Source organism: Callospermophilus lateralis, chromosome 2 (assembly GCF_048772815.1).
Source record: "Callospermophilus lateralis isolate mCalLat2 chromosome 2, mCalLat2.hap1, whole genome shotgun sequence".
Classification (NCBI taxonomy): domain Eukaryota; kingdom Metazoa; phylum Chordata; class Mammalia; order Rodentia; family Sciuridae; genus Callospermophilus; species Callospermophilus lateralis.
In genome coordinates, this window is record NC_135306.1 from 120,354,101 (window position 1) to 120,379,743 (window position 25,643).

A 25,643-nucleotide genomic window follows, 5' to 3' on the forward strand; every position below is an offset into this window, starting at 1 on the left:
TGCTTACTTTATTTCCACTTATTGTTTGATTTTTTGAGTGCATTTTGATAACAACATGAACTGTGCTAAAATGATTTAAATGGCATTCAGTTGAAAACTCATAATTGATTGGTAAGCAATTCTAAGTAGATATACTGGAGTAATTTCTTCTTATCAAGTGAATAATGTGTTAGTCCAAGAGAAGAAAAATAAGCAGATTTGTTACAAATTCAAATGTCATAATTTTATTTATTTTTTTCCTATTTTACTGTATGCATTAAGTAAAAATAAATGTCAAATTCATGAAGCAGTTATCTAGATTAAGAACTAAAATGATTCAGTGAATTTGATTTTGACATTTTATTTTACAACAGTCTGTCATGTTCCTGGTAATTGCTTGTGTCTGAAGCAAGGAGCATGTACATGTATTTGTTTCCCTGTCACCATCACCATTGTGATATCCAAGTATCTATTTATTGATAGTGCTAGTAGAACACCCCACTTTCGTTAAAAGGCATACATTTGTTTCTTCCAGAATAATTTTGACAGTGATATAAAATGTATCACCATTTATTTTAGTACCTTCCAATAATTTCCTGGTTTCTACTAGTGGAACACTAGAGCCAATTCTCCAACACTCCATTTTTATAATTATGGTCTATTTTCCCCTCTTCCTTCTCCTGTGATATACAGTGCCATCACACCTTGCTGGTATTTCTACTGCATTATCTTTTCCATTTAATAAAAATGTCAGCTCCCCAGGTCTGTGCATGCTTCAGCGTACAACTCTAGAGATGCTGTCTAATGTGATAGCCCCAAACATAAGTGCTATTCAGCCAGTTAGATTCACATAGTCCGAGATGTGCTATAAATGAAAAATAAATGAGACATCAAAGATATTCTCAAAAAGGAACACTTAAAAAGTCATGAACAATTTTTAATTTTATTACAGTTGGAAATGATAATATTTTGGATGTATTAAGTTAAATACAATGTTATTAAATTAATTTCAGCTTTCTTTTATTTTTAGTATGATCATGAAAAATTATTAAATTGCCTATGCACCTTACATCCATGGTCTGCATTGTTTTTCTGTTGAACAGCACTGCCACAGAGGCCATTAGGGTTAAAGGAGGCATACTTTCTGCTCTGAGGTCATTCCACTACACATGAAAGTGATATCACAATGTGCTAAGATCCTTAGGAGATGTAAAGAGAAGAGTGAGTAATCATTTCTAGCTGGGCATGGTGGAAAGGACACACCATCACAGAAGGAACTCAGGGTCTTAGCATTTCAAGCAGAGAAAACAGCCCAAATAAGTTCTGGTGACAAAAACTAGGTTGCTGAAACAAGCCTTAGAATATTATTTAATCACATCACTGCCCTGTGACCATCTGTGGAAAATAAAACCTATCAGGAAAATATTCCCAGCTCCTGAGCAGTTCCCCTCAACACATCTGTTGCCACTCCCATGCCTATTTCCAGCAAGGAAATCCCTTCTCATCGAGGATGTACAGAAGTGCTTCTGTATCACATACCATAGAGATGCTACTTCAGCTACACCTGCAAGGGAGTTGAGGAGCTGAACTTCCCTGTGGCTACTGCAATGGAAAGAAGGGCTTCCCTTACCTGACACCCTTGGGTAACTCCTGGAAAGAATGGAAGGACAACTCACATTTTCAACAGAGTGTCTCCAGAGAACGGGTGTATCTTGTTGGTCACTGTGAAGTATTTCATGAATGAAGAAAATGAATGAAAGAAGAAAGGAAAAGCAATGAAATAAGTAGGGAAAAATCAGTTTCCAAAAGAGATGATAGTAGGAAACTCAGATGGAGAGAAAGAGAATTGAGGTTTATAGCTGAGGCTGTGTAGTGCCTTGCTTGGGTTTGAATTTAGGGTTCTGGCAAACGCTATCTTTACATTATGGGCAAATTGTTTGTTCCTTCTTAGTTTCAGTATCAAAATCTGTAAAAAATTACAAAGAATTTTATAGAGAGTTGTAAAAATTAGAAATAATGTACAACAGTGTCTGTTGCTCTGTGTCAGTAAATGTTAACTGTTAGGTTCAATGTCTCTTCATTGAATAATTTTGAATATTATTATCTTATTTTGTTTTATTTTGGTTGATTCCCTGGAAAGAACTGGGCTTGTTTGGTCTTAATTCACATATCTCATCTATTTCTTTTAAAGAGAAAGTAAAAAGACCATACAAGAACAATATTTTATTTCATTAATTCTAAAATACACATTTCCTCTCTCCTATTTAATTAACATCACTGAACCCAGGAAATGTCTTCCAGTTACTGGTATCATTCAAAAGTCAACCAGGCTGAGGTACTTATCACTGTCTGCACGTATGTGAAGATGTTAATATTGCTGGTGGCATGTGTACACAAACACAACTCTTGGTATTTAAACCTATGAACCAGTTGAGGATTCTTTGAAGCAAAAGTATGGGTTCTGATGATTGTTAGCAAACCTTCTTTTCTTCATTTCCTGGTAAAACTCGGAAGTTCCAGCCTCAAAGCTTGATGATAAGTGGAGCCTCTTAAGAGGACATAAGTGGAGTGGACAACAGTACCTCCAATTTCAACAATGATTCTGAAGAATTAGATTGTGAAACTTAGGAATAACTTCATAGAATTATTTGTTTATAGTTTCATGTGTGTACAGAACAAATATGATAAAAATATCTAAGTAAAAGACACTTTAGTAATTGTTAAGGGAAATTCTGAGACATGAATTCACTTGTCAGGGTTTAATTGATTATATATGTTTTCTTTCTTAGTAGTACATGAATTACTCATGCTTTCTTACAATTATTAAAGCCTTACATTCTATGAAATACAGTATTTTTTCAATCTACTCTGAAAGTACATAAACAGAAGATAATCTAGAGCAATATCCACAGGCTTATAGGATATTCTTAGTATTCTTAAGGCCAAGGCAGGCCAAGGGCAGAATTATGAGGTAAACAAAGTATGTCCTTGATTTTGGCTCTTCTGTTCTCTCTCAAGTGGTGAAGCAGGTCAGTTTAATCAAAGGGCAAAGGTTTTAGAGTGCAAAGGCTTAGGTTTTAGTTCTTGCTCCACTAATTGCTGAGTTTGTGAACTTGTGTAGGTCATATCAACCTCTGAGTTTTCTCTGAGAAAAATGATAAACCTTCATGTTCTTCAGAAGACGAGTTAGTTAAAAGTACATTTGAAAAGTGCTATAAAATATTCATTACTATTAAATCATCCTTTATTTATTGTCTGATTTACAGGCAAAAAGAAACCAAGATTTACTTGTCTTGAGGAGATAGGCTGGCAGGCAGTTAGTAAGTATATTGTTCCCTATTCATATCCACAGCCATACAATCTGAATGATCACTTAGGATCTACAGTTTATACGTGGCTAAATATTTCAGAGTCTCTAGGAGTTTGAGGATAATTCTCTAGGAGGATATGGTGAATTCATTTTCAAGAAAGGACTGACAATATTTCTAAGAAAGATGTTCCCCAGTTGCCTCTGATATTTAAGTCTGGGCATCCCATTGTCATGTTTCCTTCATCTCCTGGCCCTGTGTGTTAGTCAGTTTTGGTGGCTATGACCAAAATACCCAACAAAAACAACTTTGAGGAGGGAAAGTTGATTTGGGGCCCACAGTTTCGGAGGTCTCAGTCCATAGACAGCCAACTCCATTGCTCTGGGTCCAAGATGAGGCTGCACATCACAGCAGAAGGGCCCAGTGGAGGAAGGCTGCACAACTCATAGAAGGGTCAGGAAGCAGAGACAGAGTCAGGGATGGGGATAGAGGAAAGATGCACCCTCCCAGAGATGGTCCCCAGTGACCCACCTATCCAGCCACACCACGCCTGCCTACAGTTTCCATCCAGTCCTAGTCCATTCAAACTAGGGTGGACTGATTAGGGTATAGCTCTCATAACCTGATCACTTTACATCTGAACATTCCTGTATTAACATAGGAGCTTTGGGTATACACCCCATATATTCAAGCCATAACACCCTGCGTCCTTATTTTCTCCTACTGACTAAGAGAACCAGATTCCCTGTCCAAGCTTCTCTCTTCCCAGTGTCCCGGGTTTGTCCCTACTACTAGTTGGCTCATACATGAGAAAAAATGTAGTATGTAGGCTCTGTAACTCTACTTCCCTCAGAGCCAGTGTTTTGTGTCTAAATTCTAAGGAACAGCTAATATCATAAACTAGACTAAATCTCATTTTAATAAAAAGCAATGTTTTCAAAATGATCTTTAAAAAGGCATCCTTTTAAGTTTAAATGGGTACTGAAGACAGACTTCTGTAAAGGTAGCAGGAGAGAACGATGCTTTAGCATCGTTCTCTCCTGTGTATATATATATATATATATATATATATACACACACACACACACACACATACACTGGGGATTTAACCCAAGGGTATCTACCTTTTGAATCACATCCAGACCCCTTTTTATTTTATTTTTTTAATTTTGAGACAGGATCTTGCTAAGTTGCTTTGAGACAGGGTCTTGCTTAATTGCTTAAGGCCTCACTAAGTGGCTGAGACTGGCTTTGAACTTGCCATCCTCCTGCCTCAGCCTCCTGAGCTGCTGGAATTAACACATCCAGTGAGATTTCAATCCTTGAGGAAATATTATTTACAGCTCCCTGTCAACATATTTTAGGCATACATATCTACTAAATATGCTTTCCAGAGCACCCACACATGTCCACGTATATTCAAAATACGTATAATTTACACAAAATATTAATGTAAAAGTTAAAATTCTTAATCTTACAAACCCACCAAAGGTTTACTATCAAAAGTTTAAATAGTACTGATTTAGAAAATGTGTTACTCCTTTTGGCAAGTTTGATTGGAAATGTATTGGTGGCCAGTGAGTTGCTTTGCTGGGAAACAAGTGTTATAGAATGCATTACATTGCTGAAAGAAAACATAGCAAGTAGCCTTAGATGAAAATTGCCTATGATTATTCCAAATGTGAGTATTTTATCCCTTTATTATTCTCTCAGAGACTGAATATCTGCATGTGCTCTTGCAGCAGGTGACAGAGGACAGTAAGAATAGCTTTTATGAAACCTATATATTCTTCCAGTATGTTTTTTTTTAATCCTGTGTCAAACTTCCTTATCACTTAGCTTTGGTTATGAAATGACTTTCTATCCATTTTTCTTATGGATATAAGTTCACAAATGAACCAATTGATTTCAATTCCTTAATTTTTCTAGTGAGACTAAGTTTTTATCTTAAACATGGCTTAAAGAATTTCTTGCTCTCATTTGGGTTCACAAAATCTAACCCTGTTGAGAATTTTATTGTTAGGGATAACTTTTTTTGCTTCATTTTCCTTCAAGAAGATGCTTTGTCATCACCACCATTTTCAGTACCACCCAGCTAGGCTGATGGCAGTATGGAAAAACAGCTACAGCATTGGGTATTTAAATATCTTCTGGTAGGCTAGAGAGTCATTAAATATTCCATTTTGTCATACAGAAAACGTCTTAGGAAGCTAACTTTATGTTGAAGAATATGAATACCAAAATATGCTATATTAATGAAAACTGTTTTGCCATTTAAGGAATAATTCTGTCTTTTCCTTATCACTTGAGATTGGTATACTTGGATACTGACATAGAAAATAGATTATGCTTTCTCATTCAACCTACTGTAACAGAGTAATAACTTCTGGAGATTAGAGATGTTACGTAGACCCAAGAAGATTGCAATCTACTGGAGGAAACAAGTTTATAAATCAAGTAATTGAAATCCATTGTGATCATTGAACTAGTTGAAGTAGACATACGGTCTAAAGGACCCGAGGAAGTAAGAACTCATTGTCTTGAGGGAAAAGGTCAAAAAAATAAAGACCTCATGGAAGATGTGATCCTTGAGCTGGATCTTGAAGTACATGTAAAGGAGCAATTTTTTCAAATGAAGAAATAATTGGGAGAAATTATTGAGCTATTTTCATTCTTCCTCGCCTGGCATAATTAGTTGTGACCGCTCTGAAAGGTAAAATATTTTATAAATTAAATTTTAAAAACCAAACTATTTAGTCATTGGAGAAGCCATTTTTTCCTGCTGATTTTATAATAATAAGCTGGCTTGTGTCATTGAAGAAAATGATTTCTAATTAAAATTTCCTGAACTTCTAAAGAGCAGCTCTCACTAAAGATCTTTATATTGTTATCACTTTCCTCCAGTATTCCTAGCTAAAACTTGGTCCCTATGACAAAAGTAAGATTTTTAAAATATACCTCTGAATTTCCTGGAAAAGCTTTTCATTTGTAGAATCTACCTTTGGCTCCTAGAAATTAAAAAGAAAATTGAGTCATTAGATTAACAATGTTTTTTTTACCATAAGGATTAGAAAGCCTTCAGAATCTAAAGTTGCAAAGCTCAGAATGTATAATGTATGGTCACAGCAATACAGAGCACACTTCATCAATTCTTCCTTCCTGCTTCAACCCTCATCTTCCTCTAACTCCTTTCCAGGTTTTAAAAACAACATGGATGTATGACAGTATGGGATTTTATTTATTTGCTAATTGTGTCTCCATGTTAAACACTATAAGTCCAGAGACCTAAAAATCTAATTCATTCCTATATCCCCAAACCTAGAATAATATGCAGTAATTATTAGGAACTCAACAAATATTCTGTGGATAAGTTAATAAGTAAATAAAACAAGTGAATACCAAATGAAGAAAATATTTTCCTTTAACAATCTTCTTTTCATAAATAAGAAGACATTACTAGACTGTCATTTTTCTCAAAAGTAAGGAGGAAAGGGATGAGAATTTTGTGGTTGTTTAAACATTGTAATTTAATTTCATATGTCCATTTTATTCATTTGTTCAACGTTTATTGAACATCTACTGTTTCTCACACAAAGATCAATAGACATAGACCTTTTCTCTCAATGAATGTAGAGTTAGATGAAGTGCAAACGCACCGACAATAATAATGTTATGCACAATGCCATAATATTGATCCTTGGTAATTATAAAAATGCATCACAGTCTTAACTATTCATTAGTAAACTCAGAGTAGCTATATGCAGTATTTTTACCTAGGCACACATTTAAACCACACATGCTACAAGGCTTGGGTAGGAAGCTAGTCAGTGAGCTTAGATTACTATTCACCACCTGCACATCTATGTGGCTTGCACTCTGTATCCTTCTTAGGTCAATAATTTTGGGATCAATTATTGATGCTGTTACATTTTGAATTCAGTGCTTTGTGTTGATTTGTTTGAATTTCCAAAAAGATGTGTTTCCTATCTTTTCAATAGAGATTTCAAGAGTCTTCTATTATTTATAAGGTGCTACAAAAGAGAGATGTATAAGAAACCAATAAGTGGGGTGATAAATGATGGCTGGTGAATGGTGGGCAGAGGGTGGACAAAAAGTCAAGGGAGGGGCTGGGAAGATAGCTTAGTTGGTAGAGTGCTTGCCTTGCATGCATAAGACCCTGCACCACAAAAAAATCCCCAGCACCACACACACACACACACACAAAAGTCAAGGAAGCCTTTATTGAGAAGTAATGTGAGGTGAGTATTGAAGATTAATAGATTGAACAGGAAATTGTCAGGTAGTTATGGTACAGAGGAGAGTACAAGCGGGAGAAACAGCATGTATATGAGCCCAGAAATATGAAATTTTTCAGTAAATTTGGAAAACAGCAGGGCATATAGTATTTTAAGAGCAACAGTTACATAGGAAAGAAGAGTGTCAGATGGGATGGGTCACTGGCGAGGAGTCAGGCTGTTAAGAACCAATTTCCTTGCAAAGGTATCTCTTTATTGGTTGGTAAGTTAGGAGCCATTGGGAGATGCAAATTGATTTAAAAAAAACTGTTTAGATGAATGTTTTCAAAGAACCTTTGCCAGCTCTGTACTGGAAATTCAAAGGAGAAATAGGCTAGAGACATGACATAAGTTAGGAGATTAGTGTGATACTCAAGGTCATAGAATAAGAGTCCTCCCAGGTAAGGCAGAAACAGCAGGAATGGAGACAGAAAGCCAATTACAGGGCTATTTATGAAGCAGAACTGGCAGGACACTTGATAAGTGAGTTCATTGTACAAATTTTCATTTCTGAAGATGAGTTTATTTCCCTTTTATTTTCAAGAAATCTGTGGTATTTTTTCCATAAGTGTGTATATATTTTTCTTTTAGTCAAATTCTTTTAAAATGATAGGGGCAAAGGAACAATTAAAAAAATGTGACCTTTAATGTTGTGTTTAGTAGATTGAAAATTCTTTAGAGGCTTAAGGAATTAGGAATTTCCTTGCAAGATCAAGAGACTAAGGTCTCTAACAGAGAAGCTCATGTCATCTACTGCATGTTCTCCTTTTGCATATGTGGAAAAGTGCCAGTGACTACATTCTGTTTCCAGAACCATGAGCCTGGTTCAGAGACTCTGAGCTGGGAAACTTAAGATAGGTGGTCCCTCATTGGACAGCTCTTGAATTTGGTCTCCTGTTGTCAAGATGGGTCCCTGACTCTGCTCACCATAACAAGAATGTCTTTCTTACCGGCTTCCTTCTATCTCTGGACCTAGGGCAGGACCTGCCATGGAACTGACTTGTCCTAGCAGCCTTGTTTTATTATTCCTCTTTTTCAACATGTCTTACTTCATCACTTGATTCCTTGTACATCTCTTGCTTCCTGGTTTTGACCCTCCAGTTTGCTCTGACTTTCAACCCCAACTTGTCTGCTCTAAAATTTTAGACTCTTGACCTGATTTTAGGATCTTTTACTTTAATTTTGAACCTCTCAAATATTCATGTTCCAAAATTAACCATCTAGTTCTTATTTTTCTCACATTACATATCCTTTGGAAGATCCTAGTTGAAAAAAAGTATCTCCCAGTTGAAATTTAACTCTTGGATTCAAAATTACTTCACCATCTCCCGCCACCTTTTTCCCATTCAGAGAGCACTTGTTCCTCCCCTTTTAGCCTTTATTCAACCCATGACATCCAACACTCTGAGAAAGAGTTTGTAGCATTCTCCTTTATAATATGTCTTAGTCACCAGATGTTATCATTTTACCTCCCATACATCTCTTTATCACCATTGTCACTCAGATCTCATTATAAGCTCTTTTAACCTGTTCTTTATTGCCTGACCCCAAGTCTAAGGTCATTGTCCATTCTGTAGCACATTTAATATTTTAAAACAGAAATTTGTCAGTGTACTACTTAAGTTTCACTGACATACCTAGTACATATATGTTTATGGGACAGCTTTCACAGGCCAGGCACTGTGAAGAAGATCGGGTTATCACCCAAACAAGACAGGCATGAAAATTTCATTATCTTGATAATGCTTCCAGAAACACATCAAAGCCCTTATAATGCTTGCCATCTATGACTGCTCCTACTTCCCCATTGGAAAAAATAAAAAGAAATTATACTGCCTAAAATCCTCTATATAAAGGCTACCTCTAACCCCTGAGTGTACTCCAGTCCATGCAAACATATATTAAAGGCAAAAGGGAAAGAAAACTATGGTCTGCTGCTGTCACTGTGGTAGTCACTGGAGATTCAGGTATTTAATTAAACACATAAATGTCTGTCACTGAGTAACTTTAAGCTCATAAAATAATGTTTTAAAATTTCTATTTGGTTCAAAATACACTGAAATATTATTAATTCATATCAATAGGATGATTCTCTTTATTAACATTGTGGCAAAATGTAAGTACATATTGAAATGTATTATTTTGCACTTTAAAGTGATATTCTTCCATGACTTGATTTTTGTTTGATAACACCCACCTTTACCTAATTAAAGCAACTTTCAAAAATGTATTTTTAAAATCAATGTATGTAAAATATTTATGATACTTTTAAGAAACATATTATCCTATATATAGGGTTAGAATTTTAATGGCTAATATCAATAAGAAGGTAGGTAGATATTGGAGAATATGAATAGTTCTCTACCAAAATGAAAGATTTCCTAAATAATTAGATCTGCAATCCTTGTAAAGCATAAATTCATAGTGTAATTAAATTTCTATTGTGAAAAGTGGTACTCATAAAAAGTAATAACATCAATTGTTGGAAGCTTCTTTTAATAAGCATAATCCATATAACCTTCCCTCTATACTTGGAGTCAGTGTATCTCAAGGCACAGGAGAACAACTTTAGTGCCAGATAAATTATTAAATGAGATAATGGAATTCAATGAGATGATTTATGTATGGACTTATCCCAAAGTGTGACACCTTATAAGTATGCAATAGAGTGCTGGGGATAACAATGAAAATAATTACTTATCCTCACAATTATACTGTGAGATTAGCTCTATTATTACTATTTTATAAATGGAGAAATGAAAGCTCAAAAAGTATCAATGACTCATTTAAGGCAGGTAGTATGCTATGTAATCAGAACTAAAACTTTGGTTTTCCAAATAAAGGCTAAAATCACAAGTCTTAAAACACGATTTGAGCAAGGACTCCTCAGAATGTGAAGGCTGTAGGGCCCTGATAACCAAAGATGAATGAAGCATGACTCAAGACCAAGAGAGGGATTGGGGATATAGCTCAGTGGTAGACTACTTACCTAGCATTTGTGGGGCCCTGAGTTCCATCCCCAGCACCAAAACAAAAAACAAAACAAACAAGCAAAAATACACAAAAGCAAGAAATTCCTCTGGCTTGAGCAAGATAAAGGAACTTATTATTTATACCTAAACAACATTGAGAAATGTATTTATTAACAAAGAGATTGATTTGGCTAAAAGTATAGATTCCTTATTCTGAATTTCAGGGAATGGGGTCAACAAAAAACAACTCAGTTCTAGCAGCTCTGGAGTTCTAGGTGCAGAAGGAATCCTTACACTTGACATTATGTGCAACACATACACACACACACACACACACACACACAGAATTTGGTCTCTGATGATGACTCTGGGTTCTTCATTCAGCAAGTGCTCTATTGAGGGAAAAAGTTTTCTGTTAATTTTTTTCTTTTATTTTTCTGATAGGATCAATGATTTACGAATCACAAATAAGTGCTACAAATTCATTTAAAACTTGAGAAAGCTTTTTCATAAATCCGAGGTTAAAAAAAACAAAAAACCCTAGTTAAATCAAGTGACTGATTCTAGTCCATGAACTCATTGAAGCAGCACTAAAAAAAAAACAAAATTGCATTTTGAGTAGTTATTTTAGCCCTGTACTTGTTTTCTCTTCATGGTTATTAATTATGTTTTTTTTTTCTAATTGTTAGCCCTATTTGGGAGGATCTAAACATAATTTGGTCTAGTAGCAGCTTCCTTTATAATTTATTGGAATAATGTGGCAATCAAAAATAGGATTGAGTATAATGCATTGGTTCAAATATCTTGTAAAAGTGTTCTTCTCATTCTTAGTTTGTAAAGGACACAAAGACAAATGAGAATATAATGGCTTGAATGTTAAAAAATAACATTTAGAGAAGAGACAGAGTGACATTTGTACCTAGTGTAGAAATTCTTTTCATTCATTATCCTCAATAAGTCATTTCTTCATTCAGTCAACAAATATTTTAATATTGTCTACTAAATGTAAAATCCACTGGTAGGTGTTGATGATACATAAATGATTAGAACTTAAAGGAATCTTACAGCAAAGGTTCTCAAAATTTGGGTGGTCTATGCACTCCAACAGATACTGTGGACTCACCATATAGAACATAGCTTCAGTGGATCTGAGGGTGTCCTAAAGATCTCCACTTGAGATTTGTGATTTGTGCTTAGGGGTTTCTTAACAACCAGTTTTATTGTTTGAATTCTGCCACCCAACTCAAGCTTTTCTAGCCTTATTATGGGGTTGATTTTGTTTTCACAACTTACCCCTGAAAGTACTATGGAGTCAAATCTTCCAGCATATCTCCAGTTGAGAGACCTATTGCTGATAGTAATGAGCCAATCTGCTCAGTAAAGTGAGCATGAGCGCCATCTAATGCCCAAGAGCAAAAAATGTTGGTAACAAAATTTGTAAAATTGAGGATTAGGTTATGTACACTAATAAAGGAATTAGGGTTGTTATTGCCTTTTGATTGGTTGATTAGTTAATTTATCTTAAATGTTTGTAAATTAATGCATTTATTATCATGGTCAACCCTTTTTATTCCATGTCACATCCCTTGGTTTAGCTGTTATTGTCTGAATTTGAAAATAAGAAACATTTTAATGATATGAGACATTTTTGAATATGTCCTTTGATTGGCAGGCATGATTACATTTCTAAAGACCTTTTTATTTTAGAATAGTTTTAAGTTTTCATAATAATTGCAAAGTTAGTGCAAAAAGTCCCCAAATGCCCCCCTCATATCCAGTTTCACCCAAATAGAAGCATGGTAAAATTACTGCAATAAATGAGCCAATTGATACATTATTGTTAACCAAAGACAGTTATTGTTTATTCAGATTTCTTTAATTTTTAGTCAACATCCTTTTTATATTTTAAGATCCCTTCTAGGATACCATATTGCATGTAGTGGGCCATGTCTCCTTAGGTTAGGTTATGACAGTTGATTTATGTTTGATGTATGTTTTTTTAATTTTATTATAGTTCTCTGTTATTATACAAAATCTTAATACAATTTACCTATTCAGAAACCACTTTCTCTTGTGTTTAGAAAGCATTATTTCCTTTGATAATTCAATGTACTTTTAAGCAATTTTATGCTGGCTTTTATCAACATTAGTTATTGTTTTGATTCTCACCTCTAATAATGAAAAAAAGGGTAAAGAAATATAATTGGGAAGATATTATGATAGAAAGACCAATTGATTAGAATCCATAAAAATTATGTTTGCATTTGGGGTCTAATCCTCATTGGCTGTGCATTTCCACAGCTGTGGAATAAGGTACATGAACCAGAAAACTTCCCGGTAATGACCAATACCCTGATAGGAAAGGTTCCCTTCAGAGTTCCACTGCCCCCAGGCTTAAGAGACTATATAAAATGCTGTATAATTGTGCCTCGGTTGCTACCCAGCCAAAATAAACAAAATTGGTAAGCCCTTAGTCAAATGAAGGAAAAGAGAAACAAAGAAAAAGAGAAAACCCAAATTACTGAAACTCATGATGAATAAGTAAATCTCTCCACAAACATCATTGAAATGCAGATGATAATCAGAAGCTACTTTAAAAATCTACACTCCAATAAAATAGAAAATCTCAAAGACATCAACAAACTTCTAGAGATATGTGGCCTACCTGAATTGAATCAAGAGACATAGAAAATTTAAACAGATCAATTTCAAGCAATGAAATTGAAGACTCCATCAGAAGCCTAACATAGAAAAGCCCAGGACCAAAATGGATTGTCATCCGAGTTCTATGAGCCCTTCAAAGAACTTATAACAATACTCCTAAATTACTGCATGAAATAGAAAAGGAGGGAGCCCTTCCAAGCTCATTCTATGAAGCTAATATCACCCTGATACCAAAACCAAACAAAGACACATCAAGGAAAGAAAACTTTAGACCAATATCCAGTTGATTCTAATATGCAACTGAGGTTCTACATTCCAATTAAACTTGGGGGTTTAATTTTGTTTCTTACTTTTACATTTAGCCTGTTCTCTTTATTCTTGTAGTACAAAATAAGAAGCTATGGTTACAATAAAGGATAATAACAATTAGTGTTTAACATACTCATCATTATATTTTTCCTTTCCTTTCTATCAAATGCATTGTTTTGTCCTGAGAAGTAGAACTTTTGTGAAGTCAAATGGACTATGTTTTCCCTTAAGCAATTCAATTACTTAACAGTAAGTAGGGGCATCATTATAATATGTGATGTACAGATTACCATTTAAAATGGCTAAATCGAGTAATATGTTCTGTTGAAAATAAAATCATTCTGTTGGTTGACATTGGTCCTTAATTTTTGAGGATAAGATATATATATTTTTGTCCTCTCTTTTTCTTTTTTTCTCTCTGCACGCGTGCACGCACGCATACACACACACACACACACACACACACACACACCTGCACTCACAGGGAAATAGATAAATATATATATATATATATATACACACACATATATTTTTTTCCTTGATGCTGAGGTTTGAATAAAGGCCCTTACACATGCCAGGCAAGTACTCTACTGCTGAATTACATCCCTAGCCCTTCATTTTAAATTGTATTTTTGACACTGGGTCTCACTGAATTATCTAGACCAGTCTTAAACTTGTGATCCTCCTTCCTCAGCTTCTTGAGTATCTGAGATTACACATGTGTGCCATAGTGCCCAGCTTGAAAAATGCATATTTTGATAGAAAATTTAGATGAATAAATTGGCAAATTGTTAAGCACACATTTGATATTTTCAGAATTATTTTCTAAGTCCTTTACCCCTTTTCAGAGGAGTCTCTTTCTACATACTTAAAAAAAATCAATCATTTTTTTGATCCATACTGCTATTAAATTACTTTTGTACTAAAGATTTTGTTCCTGATTCTGTTAAGAGCTACATTTGAACAGAAAATTACTTCCTTCAGTTAATAGTGAATTGGTTGGCCAGTAGCAATATTTTTTTCAGTGATAGTCTCAAAAATAGAAACTAGTAAGAGCTTTGAAGTGTTAGCAATTAACAGACTTTTGTGTGTTTAAAGAGAAGCCACTAACCAGGAATGCTTTTATGATATTAATAAGAGGTGGACTTTAATCTGGGCAATTATACAGTAAAGATGCATTTAGTAGACTAAGTAAAATATCACAGAATGATTTGATTAATATTACAGATGTGATTAGTAGATTGCTTCCTTAGTGTCATTGGTTAAATAGACAAATATTAGATGTCAGAAAAGGGTTTCTAATTTCTTCCCACATATCAGAATGAAAAACAAATGTTGATAAGAAATAGATTCATTTTTTATTCCTTAAATATCTTCACCATCTTTAAAATTTTTATTATACTTATCAGTTCATATGCATTTAAATATGGCACTATGTTGTTAAATGATGAATCAACCATATGTATTTCTAGCACAAAATGATATTTTTTCAACCACTAAATTTTATTTGCTTATTGATCAATGTATGCATGTTTAATCCAAGTACTTCAGTTGCCTTAAAATCAGCTTTTACTTTAAACAAATGTTTTTTTCTGCACAAATGTAAATTTCAGATTCAGCTTGTAAAGCTAAATAATAATAATACTCAAAGTTGTATTTTAAATCTCTTGTTCAATAATAATATCATGCACATTGGTGATACTCCTGTGAGAAGGCAGTGGTGACACTGAGCCAAATTGCTATCTCCTTGTAGCTACCTGTGATATTTTATTCAATGCCATCAGCTATGTGATTCTAAGCATGCTTTTCTAATAATCCTTTTGTAGGATTCTATCCTACCTCATCAAAAACCATAAATAAGATTACAAACTTACCTTCTTCCCCAACTTCAAAGTACTAATTATTTAAAATTTCAACATAATTTGTCTTATAAATCACTATATAGTAATTACTTTTCTTATGCAGTGGGTCTTATTTTATTCTTAAATTATGTCACCATACCAGTGATGAGAATAATTATTTGGTTAAAATATTTTTTGTAAAGTGAAATTTATCTATGAATGGTACTTCTGTAACATTCAGAATAAACACAGTAAGCTATTTTGCCCAAAGTGCTGTTTGTCCAAATGTATTACTAGAGAATGTGACATTTTTACACCATCAGACTGGAGGCTGAGTGCCCTGATAAAAGGAGAAATGCCACATAGCCACAGAGATCATTTCTCCCTGTTCCCTTGCACTTCTGGGAAACAAGCAGAAGAAATTGTAAAGCCAACAGAATTTGAGAGTTGATTGCGTGCTTCCTAAGAAATCTCAAGATTTTGAAATTAGAATTTAAAATATGAATTGACTATTATGGGGGAGCTAGTAATTATCCATAAGAGAACATGACAAAAATGGGAAAATTTTTATGCATCTCCTTTTATTGGTACAAGTTAGTAGTACCAGTAAAAGAGTGCAATAATCATTTTCCTCATTTTTGCCTGCCAATGTAAATGATGATTTTAAGCTCCTTTCTATTTAAACAGGTAAATATTTTTCAAAAGCTTAAAAATCTTTTTTTTTTTTTTGAGGGGGGCGGGTTTGAACTCAGGAACGCTCAATCACTGAACCACATCCCCATCCCTGTTTTGCATTTTATTTAGAGACAGGGTCTCACTGACTTGCTTAACACCTCACTCTTGCTGAGGCTGGCTTTGAACCTGTGATCCTCCTGTCTCAGCCTCCCGAGCCGCTAGAATTACAGGTGTGTGCCACCATGCCCAGCAAAAGCTTAAAATCTTCATCTCATAAATCCTAATGCTTAAATGTAAATGTAAGTTAACAGCTAACTGGCTTTTTCTACTAGAAAACTTTTCTATTGTAAATCTTCTTTTTTGACTTTTTTTTTTTTTTTTTACTCCAACAGTTGTTTCAAGGTAAATTGATATTTGTTATTTATTAACTTGTGAGCTGATATGTTAATCATGATAACAGTTTGACTGGAATATTCCTAAATTCTACTCACTGGATTTTAAGTGGGAGTGCAGTGTCCTCACCATGAGCCATGCAGTGGGCACCAGAAAGTGTGGGAAGGAGGCCAATATTTTGTTGAATGTCTGCTCCGGACCTATAGTTTGTCTCTTTGGGCTGGCTCTTCTAACAGTTTCATCAAAGGGTGTGTTCATAATTATTATTTTTTAAAAATTCAAACTTTGATTTTTTTTGTTTGTTTATTTCATGTAGTTCTCTTTCCATTTCCTTTCTGACCACTTCCCACACCCATTCAATCTCCAGTTCTGCCATTTTCTCCACCTTCAAAATTCCATCATTTTGCCTGAGAGAGAAGAGAAAAGAGCATTCTAGATTCGGGGAAAATAGTGTAAGAAAATTCCAGCATTTTAATGCCTAACGTAAATGTAATATCCTTTGACAACTCTTTCTTAACTTTTGCTACTTTCCTTTAGCGGGTAGTGGGGAGTGGGAAAGAATTGCCCTTCTCTCCTTTCTGTTACCTTTTCTCTTTGTCTCTTGAAAAGACTGAAAGTGTGGCAGAAGATCAAATAATCACTTACAAGAGTGCTCCTTAAATCTTAAGTTCCACCAAGCGAAGAATTGAGACCTATTTTCATATGTGTGTTATCATTACCATTTTATGAATGAAAATTTCTCAGAGGTTAGTTAAGCCTGCTTAAATTCATAAACCTACTGTATCATTTAAAAGTCTTCCTTTTGCAAGTGATAGAGTCAACAAACTTCCTTAAGCAATTAAAGGAATGCATTGACTCAAATGCAGAAGTAGATATGGTTAACTTAGGTGCAAGATGTCACTGCACCTATACATGAGGCTAGATATAGCTGAAAAAAATTGATAGTGCCGTGAATTTGGCTTCTCTTTTGTTCTCTTTGGTTTGCATTCCTGAATTGGCTTCATCTTCAGATTCCACATATCTATCCCCTACATTCCAATGTTCCCAAACCCCAACCCCAACCATGGTGTCAAATTAGCCCTAGCTGTTCACTGGAGCACTGCCACCATTCATATACATGTACATGTTTTATGGGAGGAAAGAGGGTTTCTTACAGCTCTCATGATTCCTGAGTGTGAGTCACTCATGGCTTCCATAGGACCATTTATCCTTTCTTCAATTAATTGCTAACACAGGAAACTGTTACACCTTTGCCAAGTTTGGACCTACTTCTGCACCTGGAAGTGAAGTCAGTCCCATAAAATCTGCAAGTCTGTGAACAGGAGAAACTGAATTGCCTAAAGAAAATCTCAGTGCTGCAGAATGTCTTCTACCATTCAGTAGAGAATAGATTCAGGATTAAAACAATGTCTGTACCCTTTCAGTTATTCAATAGAACACCAAATACAATTTCTGCCTTTTGTCTACAACTTGCATCTAGTGGATAAAGGCCAGCAACACTAAGCATCCTACGACACACAATGGCCTCCATGAAAAGGAATTCTAACCCAAGGCCTGGGTCGTGCCAGGACTGAGAAGTCTTGTTCTGTGTGATCTGCTGGGCATATTCCCTTAGCCTCATGTTCTGATTTTCTCTTTTCCTTAAGCAGCAGTCACCTTTCCTGGCCTTCTTTTAGTCCCTGAAATGAATCAAAGCCCTTTAGTCATTAGGGGTTTTGCATATTATTTTCACTCTAGCTGGATGTTCTCCGCCCTTACCTCTGGCCACAGCTGGCCACTCCTCCCTACTACCAAGGCCATTTCTTCTTGAGCATTGAGGTCTAAGGGGACTCACTTGAAAGAGTCTTCACTGATTCTCCAGACTTGGTCAGTCCTGCTCCCCTATTCCTTATGTTCCTTATGTCTTGCCCTCTTTCATACATTAACTTTTTAGCATTTATCATGATTTTATTTAGCTATTTTTTAATCTCAAATGAAATCTCCAAAACAACATATGAAAACTCTTTTGTTTACCCTATAACTTGAACACTTAGTACAGAGTCTGCGATTCAGTTTTGAATGACTTTCAGAAGAATTTGACGCTAATTTAATATATATATTTTTTAAACATATATATATATATTTGTCTGATATATATATAATATATCCTAACCTTGGGTGTACCCTAATTTTATATATTATATATATATATATATATACACACACACACACACACACACACACACACACACATATATATGTATATATCACTAGGGTAGAAGGTAGGAACAAGGGGAGGGAGAAGGGGAAGTACTGGGGACTAAATTGGAGCAAATCATATACCATGCATTTATAATTTTGTCAAAATGAATCCTAATGTTATGGTACAACTATTATGAACCAATAAAAATTTCTCTAATTCTTCATTTTTAAATGTAAAAACTAATGTTCAAAATTAGTATTAAATTTATAAATTAAATAAAATCTTTTAAAATAATTAATTGGTATTGATGTCTGTGCTTCCTAGCAATAGCTATCATTTATTTCTCTTGGTTTCCTCTTCTGTTGAAATAAACCAAAATTTTATTTCTTTACTACTTAAAATAAGTTTCTGTTTTAAGAATCTCTCCTTGGAAATACATCAGATTAACAAAAAAAGAAAGAAGGAAAGAAAAAAAGAAAGAAAAGAAGGAAGGACGAAGAAAAGGAGGAGGGAAAGAAGGAGGAGAAAGGATAAAGAGGCATTTAGTTGGAGTAAAAGCTCAGGGGCATGAATACATCAGGCATTTTTGGAGTATGTGGTGAGTAGGCCAGTCAGGAAAGATTTAGGGTGGAAAAATATAAACAATAATATGGAGAAGGATTGGAAGGATTTAATGTATAACTTATTTTTTCTGAGTTTTAATTGAAAAGTGATAGTCTTTTTCTGTAGATACAGTAAGAAAGTTGGATTAAACTGATTCTCAAAAATTGTCTGACTAAATCTGATGGGCCTGTAGAAACAGTCTCAGGCGTTACTTGAATTTGGGCACTTTTCATAGTACACTGTACTCAAGGGCTGGGTGACCTAAGGCCTAGAACTGGCCCTGATACTAATTTGATCTTTTCATTTTGCCATTCTGGACTTGGTTTATTTGGAAAACAAGAGATCTAGACTAATGGATTTGTGCTGCCCTTTCAACCTAATCATTCCTTCTTTACTAAACTAGGGAGAGATTTTGGCTAGCTGAGTTTGTACTGTCACAAGTCTTCTATTTTCAAGTTGTAGGAGCTGTGTTTTCTAAAAATGCAGATGTTTATGAGCTCCAGTTGACAAATAATAAGAAGAATACTGTGTGGATAACTGAATCTATTAGAAATTGAAGACTTTGATTTGTCTCAGAATTTTGCATTGTATCACACACTGAAGACATCAGAGATTAATATATCCTAATCTTGGGTGTACCCTAAAGTTATTAGATTTTACAGTAAACTTCTAAGACAAACATTTTCTTCATGAACTCTGTCTTCAATATGAAGTCTACTGTGCTTCCTCAAGGCTTTAATCTGATTAAAACATTTATATCCTTGTTTAGCAGGTTTAGATAGCCAGGGGTGTATTTAATGCAGAGTTTCTCAGTCTTGGCATTATTGGTGTTTCAGGCTGAAAGATTACTGGGGACAGGAAGCTATCCTAGAAATATCTAGTTCTACCAAATAGATGCCAGTAGCATCTCCCCTTCCCAGTTGCAAAAACTGGAAATGTCTCCAGACATTGCCAAATGTCCAATGATAGGCACAAAAGGCCCCGGTTGAGAGTCATCAGTTTAGTGCCAAGCACTTTTCTTTAGCTAAGGCATACTGACCAGACGGATGCAAATGCTACTGCCTGGTTAACCCATTTAAATAAAGTTAAATTTTGCCAAAATGAATCTAAACCCCTCATTGATAGTTAAATGTACCCTCTATTTTGTCTAACTGCTAGATGTTCTTGGCACATTCTGAATGGGGTAATCAGCAGTTTCCTTATATAGGCCACAATTCCTGGGAAATCTCAATAAGTTATCAAAAGAAATGCAAAAGAAGATGGATTCTGATGATTCAGCTTGTAACTTTCCAGCAGTATCTTCTTACTTCCCAGATAAATTATTCTCTGAGTTCTTTTCCATTGTAGGGCGAAGGTGGTGGTGAAAATGACTCTGACCCTTTTGCGGCTGCACCTTGTATATGGCCTCCTAAGGGATGTTTTTTAATGGCAATTCCTCCCTCCACTCCCACCTCAAGAATATCTGGATTTTTATCATCACCATTTTCAGGGTATAATTTTGATTCTGATACATTTAAAAAAATGTCTCAAGTCTTTTTAAAGGAGGCAGAAGTAGAACTATATAATCCTTCTACATAGTTATGTGGGGTGTAGAGTCTTTCAAACAGAAAGCACAGAATAAAGATGTTATCAGATTTGACAGTGTGAGATTCATTCGCTCCTGCTGTCTCCTGTATAAAATGATCATGGCAGTGATCAAAGGCTTAGCATCTGAGGTCTGGATGTTGTTTAGGCAATCCTATATCACATACAGCAACAACAGAGATAGGCTTTGTGAAAGTACACAAAAACCTAAAGAATTTTAAGATGATGGCGCATGCCTGTAATCCCAGCAGCTCGGGAGGCTCAGACAGGAAGATCAGGAGTTCAAAGTCCACCTCAGCAATGGTGAGGTGCTAAGCAATTCAGTGAGACCCTGTCTCTAAATAAAATACAAAAATAGTGCTGGGGATTGGCTCAGTGGCTGAGTGCTCCTCAGCTCAACCCTGGTACCAAAAAAAAAAGAAGTAGTTTAAGACATATTACACAGTGTGTTGTTAATTTTCAAGAATGCTGCTTTATATGTGTTTAAGAGGAATATTGCCATTTGACATTTTTGCCTTTAAATACAAATAGGTGATCTCTCAACAAAAATAAAATAGGCCTGTATTATTCAGATAGTTTGTTTTCTTAAAAAAAAAAAAAAAAAAAAAAGCCTCACTTCTGCTTCTAGCCAGTATGGAGTACAAGGACTGGATTTATACTCCCACCTTATACAATTAAAGATCTGAAAAAAATACAAAAGAACAGTTTACATGACAGTGGATACTAGATAATGGAAGACAGTGATTGTAGACAGTTAGGAAACACGTATAATGAGTCTTATAATTGTATTAGCTTCCTCCCTTGAGAGACCTCCAAGCTATAGTTTAGAGATGAGCAAACCAGGAGGCACCCAACATATTCCTAGAGTGGAAGAGATGGAGCTGAGCATTTGGAAAACCCAAGAAGGCCATGGGTCACATAGAGACCACAAGAGTTGAACAAAGATCACCAGAGATGTTGCAGGGGTTCTCATGTATTCTGAAGAGTGGTGACTAGTGAATGAATGTGAGGAAGCTACCCAAGCCCCTGGGGTGAAAGGGAAGAAAACATCCAAAATGATCAAAGAAAAAATAATCTGATTCTCACATAGGATTTGGTGGAGGGTGCGGAATCCAGACAAAGACTGTCTGTATCAGGCTGACCGGAAAAGTTCATAAATTTCCCACATTGGGGAAAGTATTCAGATTTTTGCCTTAGTAATGAAGGATAATTGTCCCTTCATGAAACATTGCTCCAGACTTGCCTAACAAATCTTAAAAGCAAGTCATGAAAGGAACAAGCTGTTTCTAAGTAACTTAACTGCATCCCAGAACAAAGCTCAAGAATATTTATAAGAATATAAAAATATCCAGCACTCAACAAGGTCAAATTCATGATATCTGGCATCCAATCAAAAATTACTAGGCATGAAGAACAGCTTAAAAATATGACTTATAATGAGGATAAAAATCAATCCATCAAAACTGATAGCTACAGAACTGAAACAGATGTTAGAATTAGCAGACAAGAGCCTTAAAACAGTTATTTTAACTCTGTATGCTTGAAGGTTATTTATATAATTTAACCATCTCAAATTTAATTTCTAAATAGAAAAATTATAGTACTTAAGATGGAAAAAAACCCACTGGATGTGATAACCAGGGGATTAGACATTGCAAAAGGAAAGATTAGTCAACCTGAAGACATAGCAATAGAAATCCAAAGTAAATAGAAAATAATTCTAAATGAACAGATTATCAATGACCTTTGCAAAAAATTCAAGAATCCTAATGTAAATGTAATGAGAGTCTCTGAGAGGAGGAAGTAGACAGAAATAAAAAAAAATAAATAATGTCTTAAAAACTTTTAAATTTAAGGAAAAATATAAACCTGTAGATCTATGATTGCAACAAACCCAAAGCACTAGGAACAAAATTGTTAAGGTCTGTAAACAAGTCAGGATGGCACCTGGTATTTTTCCAGACCTTAACATTTCCCGCTAAACAAGGTTTCAGGAAAGAAAAAAGATTAGGAGAACAAGGTATAGCAGCACCAATTCAAATAGATCAAGGAATAAACAGACATGGACTGGGTTTTCAGAAGGGGTCACTGAGGCAATAAAAATTACTTGGAAATCAGAAAGACCAGTATGAGTTCCTCAGTGGCCCCTGACTAAAGAAAAGATACAAGCAGCCCATGTCCTGGTCAAACAACAATTAGCAGAGGGACATATACAACCTTCCGTGTCTCCCTATAATACTCCTATTTTTGTCATTAAAAAGAAATCTGGTAAATGGAGATTATTGCAAGATTTAAGAGCCATTAATAATGAGATGGTTATTATGGGACCTGCTCAATCAGGGATTCCTCAATTGTCTGCTTTGCCAAAAACCTGGTACGTTTTAGCTATAGATATTAAAGATTGTTTTTTTTTCAATTCCAATTCATCCTGAGGATAGTCCACGTTTTGCATTTACTATCCCTGCACTGAATCATGAAGGTCCTGATCAGAGATATGAATGGAAAGTACTCCCTCAAGGGATGGCTAACAGCCCAACTATGTGTCAAATTTATGTTAACAAAGCAATCCAGTCACTTAGAAATCAAAATCCTGGACTACAAATATTTCACTATATGGATGATATATTGTTGGCACACAAAGATAAAAACACATTGCTATAATGTTTTGCCACACTTACAAATTTATTAAGAAATTATAATCTAGAGATAGCAATAGATAAAGTACAATTAAATTTTCCAATTAATTATTTAGGAGTTCTATTATCCTCAACCATGGTCCATCCACCAAAAATTCAAATACAAGTAGATCAACTCAAATCACTTAACGACTTTCAAAAGTTATTAGGAGACATAAATTGGATAAGGCCTTATCTAGGTATACCAACAGGAGAGTTGGGACCTTTATTTGATATTCTAAAAGGTCCATCAGATCCAAATTCACCCCGCATGTTAACGCCTGAAGCAAGAAAGGCATTAAAAATTATTGAAACATATATGGAAAATATGCATTTGGATAGAATTGATATAACTTTGCCTTTATTATTTATTGTACTACCAACAAAAAATATTCCTACAGGAGTATTTTGGCAAGAAGGTCCATTATTGTGGATACATTTATCTTATTCTCCTAACACTATTCTTACTAGATATCCTGAGGCTGTAGGACAATTAATACTCAAAGGAATAAAAGCAGCTAAGGGAGTATTTGGAATTTCTCCCAATAAAATTATTACTCCATATACTATGGATCAAATTGATGAGTTAGCTAATGAGTTAAATACTTGGGCAATAATCATGTGTAAATCTAATGTTTCACTTGATAATCACTTACCATCTATTCCTTTGTTGTCTTTTTGGTCTAAGCATCCTGTAGTTTTTCCAAAAATGACAAGAGAAACCCCTGTCATGAATGCTCCAAATGTATTCACTGATGGGTCAAAAAATAGATACAGCAGTCAACCAATAAGGAATCTCCACACTTAATGGCTCGCTTTTGTTTCTTCACAAACCACTCCCTCTGGCATTTTGCCAGGCACCATGCAGACTTGTTTACAGACTCTAATATTTCTCTGGAAAAATACCAGGTGCCATCCTGACTTGTTTACAGACCTTAACACAAAATGAAAACAATACTAAGAAAAATCATGACCAAACTACTTAAAACTAGCAAGAAAAGAAACACTTAAAAGCAACCAGAAGAAAAAGGTATATATGTATACTTATGAAGTAATTAAGCTAAGTATGACTTCAGATTTCTCATCAGAAATAAAACTCACCTGAAATGATCATTCACAAGACTTGCCTTGGACTTTTGCTAACTTTCCACATACATGAGTTGGAACTCCTCATATCTGGAAAGACATGAAGGAGAAACAAAATGTGAAGGACCTTTGTCCCCAAATTCAGGAAACAGACCTGGCTGACAGTGCAGACCACTCACTGGAAACTGACACTGAGAGACAAATTAAAGGTTATGATTTTTTTCAAATGTTTGTATTTTGAGATTTTACTGATACTGCAGATTAGCCTTTTCTTACTTAACACAATTATTTTTAAGGCTGTAAATTTATGTCTTTTGCACTAAGCTCTTTAATTGAAAGTTTTTTCCATACATAGACAGAATTGATCTAGAGCTTTCTAGAAAGGCCATTGTTTTCTCAGTAATTTGAAAAGCTAACTTTTAAATTTCATATGGCTCGCATCTATTGGTGCCTTTCTGGGTTTTCTATTCCATTGTCTGTTTTTCTATACAATGATATTCATTCACTAATTACCTATGTTTATACAATGACTTGATATCTGGTAAGACATGTGCTCTTTTTTCCTCTTTCTTTAGTGTTTCTTGATTCTTCCTACACTATTGAATTTCCAAATAAATTTTATAGTCAGTTTTTTAAAAATATATGATGTTATTGAGAGTTGCAGTTAGATCCTTCATTTCAACCTGTCTTATTACAGATCAATATGTGTAAAAGTATCCAGTTCTATAAGAAGGGTGGGTCTAGAGTGACTTTTTAATCTTCACAGCAGTAGTGGCAAGGGAGATATGATAGTGAAGGAGTGAGCGTCTGCGAGCCTCGTGGGCATCTCCAGGTCAGATATCCTCCCTCTCCCTCTAAGGGTCAGCCTCCATTCACTTAGGGTGCAGACCATGTCAATATAACTTCACCACTGTGACCACATTGAGGGCATAGCAAGTGTGTATTCAGAGTTCCTTCAAGGCCTGGAGGAGACTAATCATTGTCAGATTCTCAGAGAGTGAATACAGTGCTTAATTTACTCTTAATCATTTCAGTCAATGCCTTGGCTAACTAAAGGGTTGAATTCTCTGTAACTCC

The 25,643-nt window shown here is 35.0% G+C and overlaps 1 protein-coding gene across 1 annotated transcript in view; it reads left to right on the forward strand.

The window, feature by feature from the left end:
* Positions 1–25,643, forward strand: part of Gucy1a2 (guanylate cyclase 1 soluble subunit alpha 2) — a 265,455-nt gene that overhangs the window by 218,989 nt on the left and 20,823 nt on the right. The gene's annotated exons all lie outside the window — the stretch shown is intronic.